This window comes from Oncorhynchus mykiss, chromosome 7, assembly GCF_013265735.2.
Source record: "Oncorhynchus mykiss isolate Arlee chromosome 7, USDA_OmykA_1.1, whole genome shotgun sequence".
NCBI lineage: Eukaryota > Metazoa > Chordata > Actinopteri > Salmoniformes > Salmonidae > Oncorhynchus > Oncorhynchus mykiss.
In genome coordinates, this window is record NC_048571.1 from 47,970,325 (window position 1) to 47,994,102 (window position 23,778).

Consider the following 23,778-nt stretch of genomic DNA (forward strand, 5'->3'; position numbering starts at 1 on the left):
AGCAAATCATTTATTTAGATATCCTCTAGTTCTGATAAGCTCCATGTACAGTACTTGTTACGAAACCTGACAGAATTGGCACAATCATATCCCATTTTAATACACAGACACAATGGACCAGGTACAGTTGTAGTCTCTGCCAGATCGAAGGAAAAACAGATGAGTGTTTTATGGCTGTTTATGTGTTGGACAGTCCCTGTGTGTGTGTGTGTGTGTGTGTGTGTGTGTGTGTGGGTGGGTGTGTGGGTGGGTGGGTGTGTGTGTGTGTGTGTGTGTGTGTGTGTGTGTGTGTGTGTGTGTGTGTGTGTGTGTGTGTGTGTGTGTGTGTGTGTGTGTGTGTCGGTGGAAACATCAGGCAGAGTGTTTTCTCCTGCTTGTACCACTCTGTGCAGCACAGGGGCACTCATCCACAACTCTCCATATCAGTCAGAGAGAGAGACGCAGACAGTGAGACGTGGATGTGTATACGTTTAGAACCTAACACATCATTAATCCTGCTACGGGTTTGTTTTTCTATTTAAAAAAAAGAGGAACAGGAGTTGGTGATGTGGTCTGGCTGTTATAGGAGAATTGTGAGTATCACACGCACACACCAAACAAACACCATCCCCCTCTCCAAACATCCATATTATACATAATTGCTTTAATTCCTCTGATGAGACAGGGAGAGATAAGATGGCCGATGATTGGGTTGTTGGATAAATGAGGAGGAGATGAATGTGAAATGGTCTCACTAAAGACAAAAGACCCGTTCATGATAACAAAGAGCTCAGACAGACCCCTGTGGACTAGAAATGTACAATACACACAAGACACAGCATATCAGACTTCAAACAGCACTCTGCTGGAGTGTGATAGACAGTACAAAGGCACAGAGAAACATCTCATTAACTAGCCGCGCTCACTGAAGTGAACACGAGAAGATCCAAAATGATCAAGATGCTTTTCCCCTGTCTCGACCAACACAATTCTAGAGGGACATCACTCTGCCTTGTCCCTTACCTCAACAACAACAAAGAAATCAGGCTTTTGACACCTTTTACATTTACATTTGCTTATTTTGATGTAATTCAGTAATCAATGTTGTTGCAGGGATGTGCTTTTGAATAATAGAAAGAGTGAACTCAGTCATCATCTCTTGGGGACCAGTGGAGTCTTCTCTATCGGTAACAGGGTGGGATGTGAGCGCTGCAGGTTTGGGGCCTGCCCAACAGAGGCCACCACCGTGTGTGGTGACCCGGTGGGGTCAGGCCACTTAGTCCCCCTCCGCGCTCCCAGTGGTACACCGAAAAGAACATGGAGGTGGTAGCAAAAACAGAAACAGAGCCTTGATTGTGCCGAAGGCAGGTTCACCCCCCCCCCCCCGCATCTCTGGGCCTTGAGGAAGAAAATGTAAATAGTATTTTGTTTCAGTCTGGATGGGTTTATTCTAGCGGTGGGTAAAACTCTAGCTGATTAAGAATCAATGAGTGCTCTCTGCTTTCCCCTGCTATAGCCTATTGTGTTGTTGTGTAAGGGAGAGCTGACATAGGGGGACGTGTCCTACTGTGCGGTACCATGGTTTATTTCATTGGGACGGACGCTGATGGCTGAAACAAGTGACTGAGCTGGTCGACAAGACAACCTGCTGAGTGAGCGGGCCGTCTTATTGGCACTTATTGACCAGAAGCAAAGCTCCCCCACAATTTGTCACATGTAAACTAAACAGATTATACATTTGGATTTGTCCTGCTACCAGCAACAGCCCAGCTAACAATTCTCGGGAAAATAACGTTTTTGTAATGTTAGCCATAATGTTCCTCTAATGTTTGCGTGCCCAGTTTCCGTTAGTTAGGGTAACATTCTATCTGTAGCGAGGTTTCCATCCAATTGGCAACAGATTTCCATGAGAATATTCTAAAATAGCATAAAGAAAATAAGTTTCCAACGAACTGACTTGATGCCGATAAAAATGAGGTAGTGCACCCAAAATGTACTTTATTTGTGTAGCGAATACAAATCTAAAGTTTTCAACTCTACTGATAGTTTTGTCACAAAAAACTCTTGCATTAAATAGCAAATGTGCCTACTCTGGTCTTGGCACATGCGCTCCAGCCAACAGATCGCAGATAAAGTGGGGGTAGGAGTTATTTTGTTATGGATAAGAGCGGGAATGTTTTATTTATCAAAAAGTCCGGCAAGCATCAATCATCATGCCACCAGAAGAAGACCCTCGACATTTATTGGAAAGATGATTTTATTATTATTTTATTTAACTAAGCAAGTCAGTTAACTTTTTAGCGATAGGGGGCAGCATTTTCACTTTGCATCTCCAATCCAAAATTAAATCTAGAATCGGCTTCCTATTTCGCAACAAAGCCTCCTTCAGTCATGCTGCCAAACATACCCTCGTAAAAATGACTATCCTACAAATCCTTGACTTCGGCGATGTCATTTACAAAATATCCTCCAACACTCCAATGCTCAGCAAACTGGATGTAGTCTATCACAGTGCCATCCGTTTTGTCACCAAACACCTATATACTACCCACCACTGCGACCTATATGCTCTCGTTGGCTGGCCCTCACTACATATTCGTCGCCAAACCTACTGGCTCCAGGTCTTCAATAAGTTTTTGCTAGGTAAAGCCCTGCCTTATCTCAGATCACTGGTCACCATAGCAACATCCACTTGTAGCACACGCTCCAGCAGGTATATTTCACTGGTCATCCCCAAAGCCAACACTTCCTTTGGCTGCCTTTCCTTCCAGTTATCTGCTGCCAATGGCTGGAAAGAATTGCAAAAATCACTGAAGCTGTAGTCTTATATGTCCCATTTTTAACTTTAAGTGTCAGCTGTCAGAGCAGCTTACCAATCACTGTACCTGTACACAACCAATCTGTAAATAGCAGACCCAACTACCTCATCCCCATATTATTACTTATGCTCTTGCTCTTTTGCACCCCAGTATCTCTACTTGCACATCATGATCTGCACATCTATCACTCCAGTGTTAATGATCAATTTTAATTATTTCGCCTCTATGGCCTATTTATTGCCTTACCTCCCTATTCTTATACATTTGCACACACTGTATATAGATGTTTCTATCGTGTTATTGACTGTACGTTTGGTTATGTGTAACTCTGTGTTGTTGTTTTTATCGCACTGCTTTGCTTTATCTTGGCCAGGTCGCAGTTGTAAATGAAAACTTGTTCTCAACTGGCCTACCTGGTTAAATAAAGGTGAAATAAAAAATACAAATATAATTTTTTTGAAAATGTCTACATTGGTCAGTCCAAAATGTATTTTTAATTCTGTCATGGAAATAATTGCATTTCTTATTTCCACGTCATCCATGTGTACCAATTTATCAGTGAATTCTGAAAAGCTACCAAAGGATTGTTCCATAGGGGTTTGTTTTTAGGGAGAATATTGGATCTTGTATTATCTGTTTCATGAAAATATTCTGGAGATGAGCATTCGCATCTTCAATATGTACCCATTATTCCTCTTTAGTGCATTTACAATATGTCGCATGTAAAAGCCTTGGGTAGCGAGTTGATACAATTCCAAGTCTGTAAGGTTAAAACCACCCTCAGACTTAGGGACATTTAAAAAGTTTTATTTGCCCATATGAACTCTGTTATGACAGAGCATACTTTTTCAGGGAATGTCTTCGGTGGTGTAATTGGTATTATCGAAAATAAATCTAAAAAGTTTGGGAGCCATGCCATTCTAAATAAGTTTATTATAACTGTAAGATTTATGGGGAGATTATTCAATTTAAGTAGATCTGCTTTCATGTTACTTAGTAATGGGATAAAGTCATCTTTATATATTTGTTGTTTGTTGTCACTTATCAGGTGTCCTAAGTATTTATTATTTGTTGTGGTCCACTTAAGGGATTGCTGTTGTTGTCCACTTATTTTTATTTTTTCCTATTGCCATTCTAAAAAAAAAATGTTGATGTTAATTTTATATCCTGAGATTTTAGAGTATTACGAAAATATATATATACAGTGGGGAGAACAAGTATTTGATACACTGCCGATTTTGCAGGTTTTCCTACTTACAAAGCATGTAGAGGTCTGTAATTTTTATCATAGGTACACTTCAACTGTGAGAGACGGAATCTAAAACAAAAATCCAGAAAATCTATGTTGAAAACACTACGTTAAAAGCACTGTGTGTGTGTGTGTGAGTATCAGCCTTGATTGGCTCGGCAACAGTAACAAGACACACAAATGTTCCTGCAAAGTTCTCATTTAACGTGTCTAGAGCATTCCTATCTTATATTCTGAGAACATGGCAACCATGTTCTGTGTATGTTTGGTGGAACGTTAATGGAATATTCTCCTAACCCACAGAAAACTGGAAACAGGAATGTTCGTGTGATGTTTTCATTTCACGTGTCTAGAACTTTAATATGTGATATTCTGAGAACATGGTAACCACGTTCTGGTATCTTAGAAACATTTCTTGCATATCACAGGAACATTCCTTTGAAAACGTTAATTAATGACCTAATGAGACTTTTAAGGGAATGTTTTCTAAAGTTGTGGGAACGTTTGTTTGGAACCACATTATAGAGAGCGTGATAGATCTTAGTGGTCACACTTTATTTGGATAGTCCGGATAGTCCATCTGTAGATGCTCTACAGATGGTCATAATATCAACAAATTATCTTTTGATAAGCAACTACTTGCTAAGTTTAGGGCTAGGGTTAGGTTTAGAATAAGGGTTAGGGTTAGGGTAAGGGTGAAGTTTAGGGTTAAGATAAGGGTTAAGGTTAGGGTTAGGGCTAAGTTTAGGGTAAGGGTGAACTTTAGGGTTAAGATAAGGGTTAAAGTTAGGGTTAATAGATAGATAAATGTTACTGGTAGTCTGTAGATAGTCTGCAGAGCATCTACAGATGGACTATGCAAATAAAGTGCTTCCATCCCAGTTTGAACCTCACAGGTAGAACCACATAAGTGATGGTCATGAGACTCCACTGCTTAATGTTTGTTTATTTCCAGTTTCCTATCAGTAGGTTACTAGCATTAATCAAGTTAGATCAACCATCATTGTCAGAGCACCACAGGAGAGAGGTTTATATTGTCATTTGTTTTCTTTTAATTACTGCCCATTTCTCTTCCTTCATCAAATTAGTGCAGGGAGAGGCCACTCCTAATGGCCTTGACTTAATGATGATTACAGACAATATTGGTTTCGCCTTTCAGTAATCAGCCACTGGCTGCTGGAGAATAAATCACGGTGGGCTACAGATATATCAGAAGGCTTCAGTACAGAATTACACTAGTTTGGGCAGAGCTCTCAAAAATACTGGATTATTTTCTCCTCCAACTTCTCCTAGGTCCTTTGGGGGTCCCATGTTCTTCCCAGGGGGGCACTTGTAGCGACCACAGCTTCCCACAGGGACAAGGATTATCTCCTGTCGGCTCCAGAGTGTTCCAGTGCTCAACCCAGCCTGCATGTCTCATACAGGGCCTGATAATGGGAACATGGGCGCAGTGGGGACAGTCTTATCTGCTGTTAAGCTTTCCCTTGGGGAATGGAGAGGCAAAGACCACTTATTTTCTTCTTCACTCCATCATATTCCCCCCTTCTCTCTCTCCTTCTTAGCCTTTGTCGGTAGATTATCTGGCTTAGAAACACACACCCCAAACCCTGTCCGAACCACACAGGGGGTGAACACTGGAGGGGAGATAGGAACATAAAGAGGGGAAAAAGAGAGGGACTTCAACCACCCTATGTCCATTCCAATGCCTTCTTAGCCCCGTTAGAGAACCACTGACAGGAATGGTTCGATAACACTGTTTCTCTGAGTTTTTGGTAATGCTCTATTTGAATATTTTAAAATCTTTGTTATTTGCCTATTAGGCTCAGAAATGTGACTAACAGACCACAGTCATAGTAATGGTAGCTTAATAGTCCATAATGTACAATTACACACCTTGTGAAGCAACATAAACTCAACACACAACCCTTTGTCTCCACTCATATGATCCCATAGTGAACAGTCACTGTCCCCCTCTCTAACGGTACAGAGCCATCCCTACCCCTCCTTAAAGCAGCAGCCCAGACACCCCATCTGTCTGTCCTGACCTGTGTTTTGGCACATGAGGGTAAGTGTTCCAGTCTAACTGATCCTCTGGCTGACTTCCCACAGTGTTACGGCAGTCAGTCAGGCTGCCAGCAGCCTCCCTCCCTAACAGCCCAGACATCTCTCTGTGGCGCTGCAGTATTGATATTGCATAGGGTTGCCTAGCAGGCTTTTAATGAAGGCTCAGATTGATCATGCATCAGTGGACCTCTGGATCATTCTGATTGCTATCATTTGTTCCTCCCTGCAGAGCTGGGCTTGTAATCTATATTGGGGAGCCAAGTGCCACAGTCACACGAGTATCAACCACCTGTCAACACGAAAAAGAGAAAAACAAGAAGTTGAGGAAGGAAGACAACTTGAGGGAGAGACCAGAGAACGATCCAGAGAGACATGTGTGCTGAATCCTATGAACCAGAGTGACTTTTCCCCCCTCTAATGTTGTCTCATTACCACCACCCCATACCTCCACCACAACCTCCACCCCCAGCTCAGAGTGCAAAAGTAACCACAGCCCATGTCAAGGTCAGGTCTGGGGTGGGGCTCCTGCTGCATTTCTAATCAGGCATCCATTAGGCCCATGTCACGACCACACACAGCTGTCAGGACCCTGTGGCTGTGCTCCTGACCCTGCTACACCCACTAACTCTCTGGAGGGAGGGAGAGTGGGAGAGAGAGAGTGTGGTGGAGGTACAGTACAGCATGCCCTCCAGCTAGCCCACATTTCTATTAGCCTACTCGCAGACATGTCACAAAGCAATGTAATGACACAATGCAAACATGAATCTTGCATAAGGCTATAACCCTTTCCAGTAATGAATGCATTTGCATAATGCCATAAATTAATACTTAACCGCTGATTCAATGAAGTCTTATTATTTTTTAAATATATTCCCCTCTCATCATTTCGATTACCACTCTCTCTTCATTCCATTAAATAGGAATTAGATGAGCTTTGATGAAGATCAGCAGCCTTGCCTGTTAATTAACACAGCGTCAACGGGTAGAGCACAGCCCCATCCTTCTAATGAAGTAATCATCAGACCAATGGCCGTCTCCCAGCCCCTCTCTTTATAAGCTCTCTCCATTCCCCCATTCCCTCTGCTCAGATGGGTGATAAAACAGGCACAGGACATACACTCAGCTATTCAAGCATGTGAAATTATAATAAAGGCCTATCACATTTTACTGCGCATCACACTGAGCTAAAGGTCAATTAGACTCATGGAGAAAAAGGAGGGTAGCGGATGGATGTCCTCTGGTAATGAACAGCATGTAATGCAGTGTGCCACTAATGTGTGGAGCAAGAAAAAAGCACTAAAACCAAAATGTGGAGTGGAGGAGCCAACTCAAGCCACCATAAATCAGCCCATAAATCAGGGGTGTCAAACTCATTCCATGGAGGGCCTAGTGTCTGCCGGTTTTTGGGTTTCCCTTTCAATTAAGACCTAGACAACCAGGTGAGGGGAGTTCTTTACTAATTAGTGACCTTAATTCATCAATCAAGTACAAGGGAGGAGTGAAAACCCGCAGACACTTGGCCCTCCGTGGAATGAGTTTGACAGGTGCCATAAATCCTTAGTGTATAGGAACATACACAGAGATATACTGCCTTTCTATAGGGAGAGATTTATGTTTAACTAAAGCAGGATTCAAATATTAATGACTGCTATATAAAAGCAATCAAAGGAACTGTATAATCCTTAAAGTCAAATGGAAGGCTCCCTAAACTGAAGCTTCCAGAAAGCGCAGCAGCAAAGGTTTATTTGCTACCACTTCATGCTTCATATAAGCCCCCAATGGTTGTTAATCATTACTGCGTGTAAACATTAAAGCGATGATGTTAGCAGCAGGAGACTTGGGGATTGGAGAAAAGCCTTTTGTGAGAATCCGGATGTAAGACATTTCAGCACCGTCCCTCAAGAAACGTGTATGTAAGATGAGTGGTAATGCAAGTGGGCATTGCAGAGACTTAGTAACAAGGTGAGAAACTGCATAGTGCCTCCCCCAAACACATTTAAATCAACCACCTGACAGCCTCCCTCCCACAGACCTTCCTGGTTCATGCCTCCCATTCAGCTGATGTGAGCTCAGAGCTAGAGACACAAAGAGAAGGAGCTGCTTCTGCGTCTGTCTGTCCCATAACACCAGGCTGGCAGGCTGGCACACTGAGGGGTGCCTCTGTGTGTGGCCTGTCCATTGGCACACACAGGGGATTTACTGAGATGCCTTCCTGAGAGGCGGGCACCGGGCCCAATGTTGACAAAGCCTGGTATGGCCTGCTGTCACCCCATTCTGGATGCATCCAGTGGAAAGAATCAATTAGACCGTACTACAACAGACCACTTTTATATTTGACTTTTAATCCGTGTGCAGGAGGAGAGCAGGGGCATGGAGAGAGGAATCAGACCAGTGTGATGAGTGATGGTGATCTGGTTAAATACGGTCAGAAAACAGACCGAGTGCTACTTCCGACATGAGAGGGGATCTGATATGAATGTGCTATGAGGAAAGAATAGCACCACAACGGTCAGATTCAGGGAGCAGAGAGAGAAGAGGCCCTTTGTGGTGAGCTATCAAAAGCACCTTACGCAACCGCCTGCAAGAAATGTAAAGATGGCACATTTCTGGAGTCAGAAAACAACCAGGCTTGGTGAAGGGACAGTGATAAAAACTCAAATCACTTTAAAGTTTTGATGTGGCTGAGGCTGATCTCTTCCTTTGTAAAGTTTCTTTAAGACTTCTTTCTCAGTGTTATCCGGCCTTGCCACAGGACTCCACTGGCAGAGAGGAAGGGAAGAGAGGGAGAGGTGAACAGTGCCCGCTTGCGCACCCTGGGGTTGATGTGGAGATCAGGCTTCAAACAGAATAACTCACCGAAGGGACATCATTCCGCTGTCATTCCTCTCCGGCTTTACAGACATGCAGAAAGTGAAAGTCAAGCCTCTTCTCTCAGGCCACTCTTTAGCTAACAGAAATGTACCTGAGCTGCATTTCAGTGACACTGCAGTGAACTACTGAATGAAGGCAGTAGTAGGTGAATATAGGTGACAGACCAATTAATGTCAGCTGTAGTTTTTACAAATGATTACGAGGCTGTGAGAGGTAGGCAGCTGTGCACATATGGCTACATTTGTTCACTGCTGCTCATACAGCTGCCCAACTGTTCATATGGACTAGAATAGATTCATATGTTACCTCGGTGTCATCTGTATAAAAGAGTTTTCCAATAGGTCTACAGTCAATTTAAACAGCACAGTGTTATGTAGCTGTGAATGTATCAGGTATGTGATCAGCATTGGTTGCAACATGAGAATATAACAGCTCCGCTTGTGGTATAAATCCATGCGCCGAGGGAATCCCAAACCACAGAGGGTTCTGCTGTTTCAGTCATTGATTTATAACTCTTATCTTGGACATCAATCCCGGGGGGCTGTCCCACTCTGATGCCCCTGATCCGTTCTTATTCATGGTGAGTGGCAGATGGACAGATGAGTCCACCAGAGGGGTTGTGCTGTGGTTAAAACCAACGATCACCGCTTACTGAGACCACACAATCAACCCCAAACCTACACTATTCAGTCCACACAACTGGACTTTGGTTTAACACCAAAGAAGCATTTGAGGTGAAATATGTCACTCTGAATAAAGTGGTTTGACTGTGTGAGTTCTGTCTGGTGCTGATAGACTATTCCCTATGGTACACGCTGTGGTGTTGACAGTAGCCTGCTGTGCAGTTGTCTCTTTACAGCAGCCATGGTGATGCCATACTAATGAGTTGATGCTATTTCTGCTCCATGAGATGTGTAACCAGCTATGCAACAGTCCAGTACAACATCAGATTCAATGAAGATTCCACTCCACCCACTGACAGGCTTATGATGTTCACATCAAAGATGTACCGCATGCATACGCACAGAGACATGAACAAACTCATAGAAGTCAATAACAAGATGTAAACAAGTCTTACCTTCCGTTCCAAACAATGCTTCTCAAATGTTCTCTCGCAGTGTTCAGAGACCACGGTCTGGAAGTAAACACAGAAAGTCAAGAGAAGATGAAAAAAAGATCAGTAGTCAGACACAACATCAATGGAGAGCTGAAAATAAACCCATCAAAGTATTATTGTTACCCACATGAAAATAATACTATCGTATACTATGGTATAAATACTGTAGTGTTTTTGCAGATTTTACTGTAGTATTCACGGTAGTACACTGTAGTATTTACAGTTAACTATATTATAACTACTGTAGTAAAAGAAAACTGTAGAACATACTATAGTAACCCTTACGAAAAAAGATTGCAGTTATAGTGTAATATAACTGCAGTACACTGCAGTATAACTAAAGTTAGAGTGCAGTATAACTGCAGTATGCTGCAAATACTGCGCCCAAAATAACACCGTTTTTTTACTGCAGTAATGTTGCAGTTACTGCGTCCAAAATACCACAGTCGACTGCAGTTACTGCACTTTTAAAACTGTAATCTTTTTATGTAAGGGAATTAATGTAGTGTTTTGGCGGATTGTAGTATACTGTAGTATTTACTTTCGTTTTTGTGAGGATTGTAGTACACTGTAGTATTCACTGTCGTGTTTTTGTTTTATTATCTTTGACAAAAAAATTGAGGCTTTTTCCTTGAGAAAATGCTATTTTCTGTAATATGTTGTGAACACAATATATGGTCTATAATTGGCATGTAGGTTTCTCAATGATGGAGGGCAGAAATTGTGATTTGGGGGAGGGGATTAGGCAGGGTGTATGCAAATTAAGTACTGTAGTATTGACTATAGTTAAAAAAAGTGTAGAGTTTTTGCAGCTGTAGTGTTTTTGCCGACATTACTGTATTATTTGCTACAGTGTTTTTTGCAGATGGCACTGTAGTATTTACTATAGTATTCTACAACATTCAATAGTAAGTACTACACATGATCGAGGATACTACAGTGTAAAGTATACTACTCTACAGTATACTACAGTTTACAACAGAATTCTATAGTAAACTGTAGTATTTTCTCATGTGGGTAGTTAAAACAACTGTCTTTGTCTACCCTGTTCGGATGTCAAAGTGAGTGAATGTATCATACTCTTTTCATGCAGCCTATTCCTGATCTGGGATGCGTGTAGACCACATAAAACAGCCTCTGTCCATACTCCATTCTAGCTCTTTTTGGTGTTCATGCGTTACTCCATTACGGCTTATCCCCAACAGATGCCATACTCTATTGTTGTTCCTCATTAACAGATGCCTTCCACCATTATGATTCCTTCCCAGAAGATGACACTCACAACCACCGCTCCTAACTCCCAGATGACAGAGAGGTGGATCAAACGTCTGCTTTATGTCTAGATCCTATTTCACTATCAATGTCATCAAATACCCCAAGAATATTTTCAATAGACCAGCTCTAACGTCACGCACCTGTCAAAATGTCTGAGAAACAGAAATATCTCTGAACTCACCACACTCTTTCAATCAGCAAGCTCTTTTAACACTGGCTCTACTTCTAAAACTGTCTCGATCTCTAAAATTGCCTGTATGTCTTAAACTATCTATATTTGTTTCCTTTCTATTGCCTGCTGAAGGCTTTGTTCTGTGCCTGGCTGTGAAGGCAAGACGTGTTGACAGTGTTGAAGCTATCTGCTCTTTGTTGTGATTGGCTGGGTGTCAACGTCCAGTGTGTAAACCACTCAGCCATGTTGCCAAACCAAGCTCTTATCTCCATAAAAGACAAGACTGAACACTGCGCCAAACATTCTATTCACATCATACCGGACTCTGACCTACAGCTCTCAGTAATGATATGACTCAACAAACATTTCATTCTTTGTTCTCTGTTAAATCATTCTTTACACCATAGACACTAAGCAAGGGTAGCATTTTGGGAGTGTGTGTGTGCGTGCCTGCATGTGTGTCAGGGGGTGTTTGATATTCTAAGAATAACACCTAATCACCCATGGAGCTCAATGCCATGGCATGCCAGTCACTCATGGGCATCAAAGGGAGGAGAGGGCACCTGTCTGTCTGTTTGTCTGTCCATCTCAAGATTCTATATGCCACCCTATGCTGTGTTCTCAAAGGCAGCGATATGAGGGAGGTTAACACATTCCTGATAGATACAGGGGAAAGGGACAGGGTGTTCACAACACAAACATATTACTCATGTCAGATTGAGGAGACAAACCCATATACCCAAAATGTTTTATTTGGCCTATAAAGACACCCACAGACATCCAGTGAAACACACGTTCAAAAGTAGCTTAAAAACTATTCATTTCCTCTTGTCTCACTAAAATAAAAAGATTGACGGTTTTAAAACAAATAACAGGAGAGAGAGGCAAAGGTTTTAGTGGACGGAGGGTGACAAGGCGATGGGACAACCGCAGCAGAGAGAAAATGCGACACCTGGCCTCGTCCTTGATTCGGATAAAAGGATGATACATCACAAAGTGACAGGGCAAAAAAATGGTTACTACACAGAGGAAGGGGAACGAGAAGAAAAGTCTATTTTTGGTACAAGTAAAAATATTATTCTCCATCAATTATTGTCCCTCACTGCACTGCAACGTGAGATCTCATTGTTAGAAACATTCTCATATTTCCAGGACTAAAACTACATATGAATTAAAAACGTTTCAGTGCACAATCCCCTACATGCAATCAGAGGTGGGGGGAATTCGGAGTATAACTGCCTGACACAGCGGTCTTTCAGCAGTTTTATTGTCATCAGGTCTGACTTAGAGGAAGCATCAGGCCGTGTTTCTGTGATTGGGTATGTTATCATTCTCAACCACACCCCTGATTGATTTCAGTGGAGGGGAATGTTGTTCCTCTCCCCCTATTGATTCCACAACCCTTTCTCTCCCCCAATTAAGAGTTCAATGAGCAGAGCTGCGACTGGACAACTCAATTAGTACCGTCTCCATGCCAATCCTTCCCTCACTATTCCACCCTCTGCCTCTATCGCTCCATCCATTCCCAGATATTGCTAAGTTATAGTTCAACAACTATTGTGTCTGTGATGATGCATAACGTGGCTTTAGGGGGCCTGATGATCACAAGGTTAACTAGTGGATCTCACACTTCATGAAACACAACCAGAGGGGGGAATTCCTAATCTCTTGACCTAATTATTTTGAATATTAAACAAAACACCTGAAGCTCAGTTTTCAAACGAATCTATGTCATGTATGAGGGAGAATATCAGAGTGTATCTAACTAGCCTACGTGTTAACCAAGTAGACCAACGAATTGTGAGGCTTAAATCAGAAAGAGAAGATTATACAGACAGTGGGACGGGATGAGAGAGCCCACATTTGTCCGTCCTTTGATCTGTCCACCTTGGGGCCCCTTAACCAAAGCAGTTCAGATACAGGTCAGAGGCCCTAATGCACCAAGTACCAAACCTCTAATCCCCATGCTTTAGTGGAGTGAAAAATCAAATTTCAGAGATCTGTAATTCCATAAACCTTATTAGGCACCACAATGGCTGGACCAGGCAGGGAGTGGAAAGGAGGGAACAGGGAAGAAGATGACAGTCTTGGGCAGGGACCTCTCAACACTGGGAGAAATGGGGTATTGGGAGAAATGGAAATGAACAACCTGGCCACAGAGCATTTCATATTATTCTTTACAGAAATCTGAGACACGCAATTTAGTATGATATGATACGTTTAATTTGATATCTATTAATTTGTGGTTGTCCATCACCCATTTTGTATAATATTACAATTCGTATCATATGTAACGAATTAGCAAAATGTACAATATGTTACGAATTTGCAAAATGTATGATATTTTAAGTGGTTAGATGGCTAATGTTAGCTAGTTGGCTAATGTTAAGGGTTAGGGTTAGAGATTAGGGTTAAGGTTAGGGTTAAGTTTAGGAGTTAGGTTAAAGGGTTAAGGTTAGCGGAAGGGTTCGGGTTAGGGTTAGAGATTAGGGTTAGGGTTAAGTTTAGGAGTTAGGTTAAAGGGATAGGGTTTGGGGAAGGGTTAGCTAACATGCTCGTAGTTGCAATGTAGCTGAAAAGTATTTAGACGTTAAAAAGTCGCTAATTAGCTCAAATGCTAAAGTTGTCCGTGATGAGATTCAAACTCGTAACTTTTGGGTTGGTAGACATTTGCATTATTCGCCTACTCATCCACCCCAACCAACCAACCTAATTACATTTTAGCCTTAAGTAACCATGTGTCTTATGTAACCATACCAAACGTAAAATATCATACTAATTTGAGTGTCCCGGATTTAAATGTACTATGTTATGTCTAGTCTATGAGACCAGGCTCAAATCAATGATGAGACGAAGCACACAGCAATTGGAGAAAATAGTGTTAGAAGCAGTTGTAATCTTGCTACTCGTATCAGTTGCTGAGTATTTGCTGTGGGCCCCTCAGGAATGCTTCCAAATAGATTTGCAGATGCGCATAGGCCTACAGCGGTCTAAATGATGAACCACTGAATCATTACGAGAACCCATTCATCATTTACCTCTTTATCTGCAGTCATCATAACATGGAGCTGTAATGAAAATAGACAAACCTTCACTTGGTATGTTACAGTATATTCAAGCAGCAAAAGTTTAAATATAGGTTTCAGCAATGCAATCATTTGGACCCAGCAGCACCCCAAACGACTATTTAAATGCTCAAAGATGAGAAAACACAGGGAACTCATTGCCTCTGTCAGTAACATCACTCAGTCCTAATCTGATCACCTTTCTTCTCTTCTCCCTGTTGCTTACCATGGCGCCTTTAATATTGGTTCCAATTGCACCACTGCATCCTGTACTCATTTAATCATAGCATCGATGGGCCACTTAGCACCACTGTTATCTGAGAGCTGACATCGATTGTTGTCCCACCCTGTTGTCCAAGAGGGAGGAGGGAAGGGAGGGTGTGTTTGTTTCAGGTTTGGGGTCAATTCCAATTTAATTAGAAATTCCAATTCAATTCTTGAATTTACACATGAAGTGGAGAATTTATGTTGAATTACATTTGAATTTCTAAAAAATCTTCAAGTTATGGAATTGGATTTGTAAAAACATTTCATCTTTGGAATTGAATTGGAATTCAATATTTGTACATTTCACAGTTCATGGAATTAATGCACATGGTATTTTTTGTGTGATATTTTTTCAATAATTTAAACATGTATTCCAGCATAGTTACTGAGGCTGTCTGAACAGTTGCATGATCAGCCTGAAACCCTAAGGGAATTGTATTCTTGGAATTCGTATTACAATGGAATTCAGAGGAATTGAGTTATCTCTGAATTCAAAGACTGACCTGGAATTTGAATTGATTGACAGGGAGAGAGAGTTGAAATAAATAGAATTTGTGGACTTGACCACAACCGTGGTTTGTTTGGTGCTACTGTCTTAATGGGGACCATAGTCAATATGCAGAGAGAGAGGTATGAAATAGTAATGATGAAGATGGGTAGCTGGAGAGGAATATAATGTTGAAAATGGGGGTGGCAGTGATGCAGAGGTTGATGATGACCGTGATGGTAATTGGGATGATGATAAGGATGCTTGTGCCTCGTGGCCTCAACAAAAGCATCTCATACTCAGAAGAGTTTCCGATCTCAAGATGTCTGCACTTGAAAATATGAGTGAAACTATCAAAGTTAATTTCATAAATAATTCAAAACCATGACGCCAAGCAAAAACTGATCAGAGGACGTCACAAAAGCAGTGATCTCGTTGAAATCAAAGGCATGAATCTCACTGACAACACTAGTGATTGATATGTCCAGTGAAAGATACAGGACTCTGAAGTCTCCACTCTGGGGCTGACTGGATGGGTGTAATTATATTTCAATGCAGGATACCTACACTGATAGCAGATTGAAATTACATTGCACAAGCCTCAAGACACACAGCATACACAGAAGATTGCAAACACACACACACTCACCGGACAGAATTTCAGGTACACCCATCTAGTACTCTTTGTCTCCATAACAGCCGGAATTCTTTGGGGCATGGATTCTACAAGTCAGAAACGTTCCACAGGGATGTTGGTCCATGCTGACATGATGACATAACGCAGTTGCTGCAGATTGGACGGCGGTACACCTGCACTACCAGCCGCTACCGTTCACTTCAGGCAGGATGGGTCCATAGACTCATGCTGCATACGCTAAATCCTGACTCTACCATCAGCATGACTCAACAGGAAACAAGATTCATCGGATCAGGTGATGTTTTTCGACTCCTCAGTTGTTCAGTGTTGGTGATCTCGTGCCCACTGGTACCGCTTCTTCTTGTTTTCAGCGGATAGGAGTGGAACCCGCTGTGGTTGTCTGCTGCAATAGCCCATCCGTGACAAGGCTCGACGAGTTGTGTGTTCTGAGATGTTGTTTTGCACACCACTGTTGTACTGCACCGTTATTTGTCTGTTTGTGGCCTGCCTGTTAGCTTGCACAACTCTTGCCATTCTCTTTTGACCTTTCTCATCAAGGAGCAGTTTTCACCATTCTCTGTTAACCCTAGTCACTGTCGTGCGTGAAAAGCCCAGGAGGATGGCCGTTTCTGAGATACTGGATCCAGCGTGCCTGGCACTGACGATCATATCAGGCTCAAAGTCACTTAGGTCACTAATTTTGCCAATTCAAACATTCAATCGAACAGTAACTGAATGCCTCGTTGCCTGTCTGCCTGCTTTATACAGCAAGCCACAGCCACGTGACTCTGTCTGAATTGGGTGGTGTACCTAATAAACTGTCCGGTGAGTGTATATAAACACACATATTTTCTTTAACTCTTCCTCTCTTACACATTCTCATGCTTCTCTCTTTGGACATCTGTTCATCAGAAAAGTGGCACTTCAAAACCTTAATCAAAGAGGCCATCCTCCTGAGGTCTACAGTATTTAACATTTTGTAACCAATTATGTCCACTGTTACTTGAAATGATTAACACAGCCATTCACAAACCTTAATATGGAAGTGATTTAAATCCAGCACTAATTTAGCTTTTTATATTAATCACCCTCTGTCTTTGATAAACACAGATATGAATCTAATTTCAAAAATTCTGTCATCACGTCACGAAACTTACTTACCCAAATTGGTAAATCTGGACCAAAGAGGGCTCCTTAAAAAAGGAATACCCTCAGATAACCTCCGTCGTCTATTACATATCTTACATGCTTCATCAGAAACCAAAGCACCTTAGACAGTTCTATCTCTCGATGCAGAACAATCTTTTGATAGACTAGAATGATCATATCTTTGGTCAGTTTTGGAACATATGGGACTTGGCTTAATAAAAACACTTTATGGCAATTCCTCAGCCATAGTAATAACAGTCAGTACCTGCTCTGTTCCGTTCAGAATAACTAGAAGTAGCAGGCAAGGTGATCCCATTTCACCTCTCCTATTTTTATGGTCTATGGAGTCCCTGACCAAGGCGATTCGACAATCGAAAGAAATTACACCAATATCTCTCAATTCCACAGATCACGTCATTTCATTATACGCCGACGATATCTTACTTTATCTTGACAGTTTATCTCAATCGCTCCCAGAAGCTTTGAAGATCATAGACAAATTCAGCTTCATCTGAAATGATCAAATAAACTCTATCTGACCTCAGTATATGGACTAATATCACAGTTGCTTCAACCGACAGAATATCTATTGTCAAAATAAATATATAACCACAGCTGAATTTCTGTTGTTCAATGGTTCCCTTGTCTCCCCCTTCTGGCTATTGGGATAAAATTCATAGCGCGGTTTCAAAATGTACATGGCAAGGTAAGCAATCCAAGATAGAATGAACAAACTTGCATGTACGAGGACTATCCGTCCCAAACTTTAAATTGTATTTCCAGGCACTAGCATTTCATCCCATCCTAAATTGATTTAGACATGATTCTTCCACCCCCTGTCTGAGAATAGAGATAAATAGGGTGTCTCCTATTGGCCTGGATGAGGTGGTCTTTGCTGATATATCCATTTTAAACAATGTAAACTACGTTTTGTCCTATTATAGCTCACACAATATCTATTTTGTGCAAAATTGAAAAAAATTGTAACTGGGAATCAGAATGGCATGCCCATTCTCCAATATTTCACAATAATCCCTTGTGATCTGGAGGGTGGCCTTTTTCAGTCCCCCAATGGTCTAAATGTGGAATCCTTACCCTTGCCGATATCATGGACAGTAATGGTTTGAAAAGATTCCAAGATTTGAAAGACATACACATTACCAGACAAATCCTTTTTTCTGTATTTACAACTTAGATCAGATATACTGGCCAATGGATTCCCTTGGGAAACCCAACTACTGAACCATCCATGGATGGGATTTATAAGTAAATTATCTGGGCTCACGAAAGGGCTGATCTCTATAATATTTAAACAACTTCTGGAAAGCTCATATTCTGAGCTAATCATACAATATTATGGTCTAGGGTAAAGGTAACCCTTTAACTAGAACAGAATCTGGAAGAAAATGACCGTGGCATCCCATACTTTGCACCATCAACTTATACATTTGAAGGTTGTTCAGCAACTATTTAACACCAAGGAAATGTGTTACGATGAAATTGGCCCATACTCCCAACTGTACACTGTTTCCCAAAAATCAGGTCGACACATTCCTTCATATGATGTGGGAGTGCCCTGCAGTTAAACGCTTCTGGGGAAATGTTTACGAAATTCATTTTGAAGTGCATGAATGTAAATATTCAATGCTTTGCATCGATTAACAACGGTAGCTCCTTGAATTTCTCAATCAATATGATACGATTACTGCTGGCAGCCAGCACAGCCGCAAAAAAAATATGTTGGCTCTTGGACGGCAATCACCTCACTCTCTCTCTCTCAATTCGCCAGTGGATACAATTACTATTAGAAATGATAACATTAGAGTTATCAAAAGTGAGAATGATTGGTGCTCGTCAAAGAACAATTGACCTGTAACCACCCAAAACAAAACAAAATAACAAAACAAACCAATAAAGAGGCCATCTCAGCCCCTATCATTAAAGAGAAGAGCTGCAGGTTGAGATTTAAACAGTGATCTCCAAATACCTTCTCATCACAAGGCCCAGCTCACAGCAGCTCATACCGCTGAACAGGAAACTCAGAGGGGAACAGGAGCACTAGTTACAGGTCTCACTTATTACATTACCCAACATATTTTCTTAGATGACCAGTAGTATCAGGGTGTAGACAGTCACAATCCTCCACCATCATCCAAATCATTCTCAAATTTGAATCATGCTCTTTGCATCTCAGTCTTTGAGTGTCATTTCATCACCTCACCACCTTCATCCTCTAGGTAGGCCTATGTTCGACCTAACCAGCTTCATGAAAAGTGGAGGTAAAGTGAGCAGCCACACTAAAGGCAGGAGTCAGACAGCCAGCCATGTCACCTTGAGTTTTGTGACTGTTACCGAAATCTGCCTCCTGTCACTGTACGTGTGTGGTGTGTGTGTGTGCCACTGTTGGCTGGCTCTGTGGTTAGTGTGTCATGGCCTGCCAATATATCTTCCCCCTGGCTGGGAGACACCAGATGTGTCCTGTACTTAATTCAACAACGGTCAATTCTACAGCCTCTACATGCAGAACCTACAGAACATTCTAGATGAAAACAAGTATGTAGAGCTTGGAACCAAACTCTCTCCAAGCACACTCTCTCTTTTTACACATAGCCTACACAAGCAACCCTCTCTGTGGAGTCCATAAGTCCTTTTACGCGTTCACTCTGAGCCACAGCAGACAGCCTTCCAACAGGTCTCCAGGTCAAGACTCCTGCTGAGTGTGTGTGAGGAGAAAGAGAGACAGATCATACAAGGTACTGGGATGTCTACTGTGTGTGTGTGTGTGTGTGTGTGTGTGTGTGTGTGTGTGTGTGTGTGTGTGTGTGTGTGTGTGTGTGTGTGTGTGTGTGTGCGTGTGTGTGTACATAGCTTATGCGTGCATCTGTGCTTGTGCGTATGTGTGGGTGAACTAGAGGAGTGCCTAGGGGTTAGCTGACAGGTAGACAAAACAGGAGCAGTCTTCTCCACTCTAGCAGAGAAAAGAGGCCAGTTGATCTGGGGGTTAGATCCAGCCTCCAGCTGCAGAGTGCACAGTAAATAATGAATGTCTTAACCACTGATTTCTGCCACCACTAACCAAAGGCCCTCCATCCCCTCATCCCTTCAGTCAGTAAACAGCAGCCAGCGAGCCAGCCAGCCAGGCAGCCATCCAGTCTCAGCAATAAATATTTCAGGTCCAGGTCACAACCAGCGCCCTCTACTCTCTATCTCATCACTCAGAGAGCACTCACTACCGCCTGATCCTTTTCACCCATAAAGACACTGACAAAACATAATGTAAACATCTAACCTAGTCTAGCCTACTGACTGGAATAGTAGAGCGCTTTTACTGGAACAGAAACAGTATAACAGTATGGTTTTCTTCACTGCAATCTCACAAAAGTATAAAAAGTTGACACATTTGGAGCAATTCAAACCAGTAACTTCTTTGCATTGTTTTGGGATAATTGTTGTGCATGAACACTCATCAATATATCAATTCAAGATCAATTATGTCAATGCGAACCAGAGAGAGAATCGAAACAATACCGTTACCAAAACTAATACACAAAAAAACATAAACTACACCAAGAACAAGTAGGAGCCGAGTCAGTGTTGGCAGAACAAAGCTCTACAAGATGGATCAATCGCCTAAACTCCACTCTTGATAAACCTGGGGGAAATGGTCAACTTGAGGAAATGACAATTCATCATGTCAGAATCATCTTTACAACCAGTGCCCTATTATAAAAGAACTGAACCACTCTCCTACTAGGAACAGTATTGGCTTCTAATGTCACCCACCACCATGATACAGTGACTTACTGTATCAATGCTTATAACAAAGCTACATGCCTAATGAAAATGTGACTGTTAATTTATAATGACTTTTCATTTAATGTACCAACTTATAATGAATGGATGGATCCAAACTGCAGATACGTCTATTCCACAACAGCCCAACGCAAAGTCAGATACTTTGTGAAGGAGTTCAGTGCCACATGCATGTGAGTGTTCACGTCCTCCTCCACTGTTACGCTGACGAGATGATGATGCTGGTGGAGGTGGTGGTGGAGGTGAAAGTAAATCTAATGGAGGCGAGTGCAATGGAGAGCAAAAGAGAAGTGTAAAGTAGAGCAAAGCTACAGCACTGTACCTCCCAGCTGTGCTCCTCAGAAGCGATGTCCCTGGGTGGAGCGGGTGAGGCGACACACACAGGACGCACACAGAGCTCCGTCCGTCAGCTCACACACAGGCATACACCTGCTCTGACCAGTCTTGGCACACTCCTGTCCTGTGCCCTACTGTCCGCTCTGCTGGCAGTCTGAGAGTCTATCCCCCACACAGCCGCCCACTGTTATAGATGCACACCCAAGTGAAAGGAGGGAGGCGTGGTTTCAGAGGAGATTGATAAAAGAGGGAGGGAAGGAGGAGGAGTGAAGGTCCCTCTATCTACAATTCAATTTCGCCTCACTCCCCTTTTCGCCGCATCTCTGTCTCTCCCTCCCTCTCCCTCTCTATCACATATTGTCTTACGCTCTTGCACTTTTTATCACTTACTCCAACACACTCCTGACACGCTCTAGCTCTATCGTTTTCCTACACTCCATCTGACTTGCAATCTCTTTTTCTCCTCGTTGTCCCCCCGTCTCTTTCTCTCCTCCCCTTCTCTTTTTCTCCCACTCTTTTCTTCCTATATCGTTCTCCTCTCTTTCTAGTTTTCAGCTTCACCTTTTTCTCCCTGTCTCTTTCTCTCGCTCCGCTCTCATTCATGTGGCTGTGGTGTGTGTGTGAGTGAATCAGGGCAGCTCTGGCCATCTGTTGGAGCCTGTGTGCTTCACCTATTCACAGGCTCATAAAGGCAGGGCCAGGGAGAGGAGAGAGAGAAAGAAAGGGGAGGGAACCAGGGATCAATCTTAATGCTGGAGGGCGGGAGAGGAGAGGGAGAGCTTGGCACCATATTTATGAGCCTGGCACTTCTATAAGGCTGGCTGGCATGGCCCCTTAAGAGGATCAGACACCAACAAGCTGCAGAGAGGAATATGCATTAATGGACAAACAAATGCACATCAGGCAAGTGCACAGATAGAGCTTTACCTGTGCAGAGCACATTCCCCTTCACCCTTCCAGTCTTTAAAGTGCTCTTTAGTTTTGGGTAAAAAATGGCACTTTTTGTATACAGTTTTTGTCATTGTTGCTCTGAACCCACCGCCCGCAAGTCGTTGTTAAATTTGCGTTAAAGATGTGTAATTTAATTAGTCATTAAGATGTGGCCATCTATTGCATTTATGTAATTAAATAATCAAAGTCATAATTGCTCAACAAATCTGTGACAGTTGCCCTTTATTTTTTTTGGAGCACCTGCCCCCGAAAAGGTCTGTGCACAGCCCTGATACATGCCCAACCTCAACACACACACACACACACACACATACCATAAGCACACAAACCCATACACGCATGCACTTACACAAACAAACACAAACCTGTCAGAATGAAACAGAGCACAATTTTCCATACACATCCCTAAATCTCTCCATTATAATGTACTGTACAGTGCCTTAAGAAGGTATTCACACCTCTTTTTCCACATTTTGTTGTGTTACAGCCTGAATTTAAAATACATTCAATTGATTTTTTTTTATCACTGGCCTACACACAATTCCTAATAATGTCAAAGTGGAATTATGTTTTTAGAAATATTTACAAACTAATAACAAATGAAAAGCTGAAATGTCTTGAGTCAATAAGTTATCCAATCCTTTTGTTATGGCATGCCTAAATAAGTTCAGGAGTAAAAATGTGCTTAACAAGTCCCATAATAAGTTAGATGGACTCACTCTGTGTAAAATAATAGTGTTTAATTAACATGATTTTAAAATTACTACGTCATCTCTGTACCGCACACAGACAATTATCTGTAAGGTCCCTCAGTCAAGCAGTGAATTTCAAACACAGAATCATCCACAAAGACCAATGAGGTTTTCCAATGCCTCGCAAAGAACCATTCGGAAAGTATTCAGACCCCTTGACTTTTCCACATTTTATTATTCTAAGTCTGTTATGGGGTGGCAGGTAGCCTAGTGGTTAGAGCGTTGGGCCAGTAACTGAAAGGTTGCTAGATCGAATCCCTGAGCTGACAAAGTAAAACTCTGTCGTTGTGCCCCTGAACAAGGCAGCTAACCCACTGTTCCTCGTCCGTCATTGTAAATAAGAATTTGTTCTTAACTGACTTGCCTAGTTAAAGAATTATAAAACTGATTAATTTGTTTATTTCTCCTCATCACAATACACACCAAATACCCCATAATGACAAAGCAAGAAAATATTTTTTTGCAAAAATATATATATCACATTTACATAAGCATACATAACAATCAAATCAAATCAAATAAGACCCTTTACTCAGTACTTTGTTGAAGCACTGTCTTCTTGGGTATGACACTACATGCTTGGCCCACCTGTATTTGGGGAGTTTCTCCCATTCTTCTCTGCAGATCCTCTCAAGCTCTGTTAGGTTGGATGAGGAGCGTCGCTACACAGCTATTATCAGGTCTTTCCAGAGATGTTCAATCTGGTTAAATTCCAGGCTCTGGCTGGGCCACTCAAGGACATTCAGAGACTTGTCCCGAAGCCACTCCTGTGTTG

The 23,778-nt window shown here is 42.1% G+C and overlaps 1 protein-coding gene across 4 annotated transcripts in view; it reads right to left on the reverse strand.

Annotated features, from left to right (window-relative positions):
- Positions 1-21,856, reverse strand: part of LOC110527918 (extracellular sulfatase Sulf-2) — a 54,785-nt gene extending 32,929 nt beyond the window's left edge. For 2 of the 4 annotated variants that reach the window (XR_005052592.1, XM_036983389.1), the window contains exons 1-2: positions 21,287-21,856; positions 10,061-10,117 (exon numbers count right to left, since the gene is read on the reverse strand). The gene's annotated coding sequence lies outside the window, so the exon portion shown is untranslated. Of the gene's footprint in view, positions 1-10,060; positions 10,118-11,555; positions 11,703-14,584; positions 14,615-21,286 lie in introns of those variants that run through there. The other 2 variants (XM_036983390.1, XM_036983391.1) reach the window with 2 other exon arrangements.
- Positions 21,857-23,778: the final 1,922 nt, after the last annotated feature.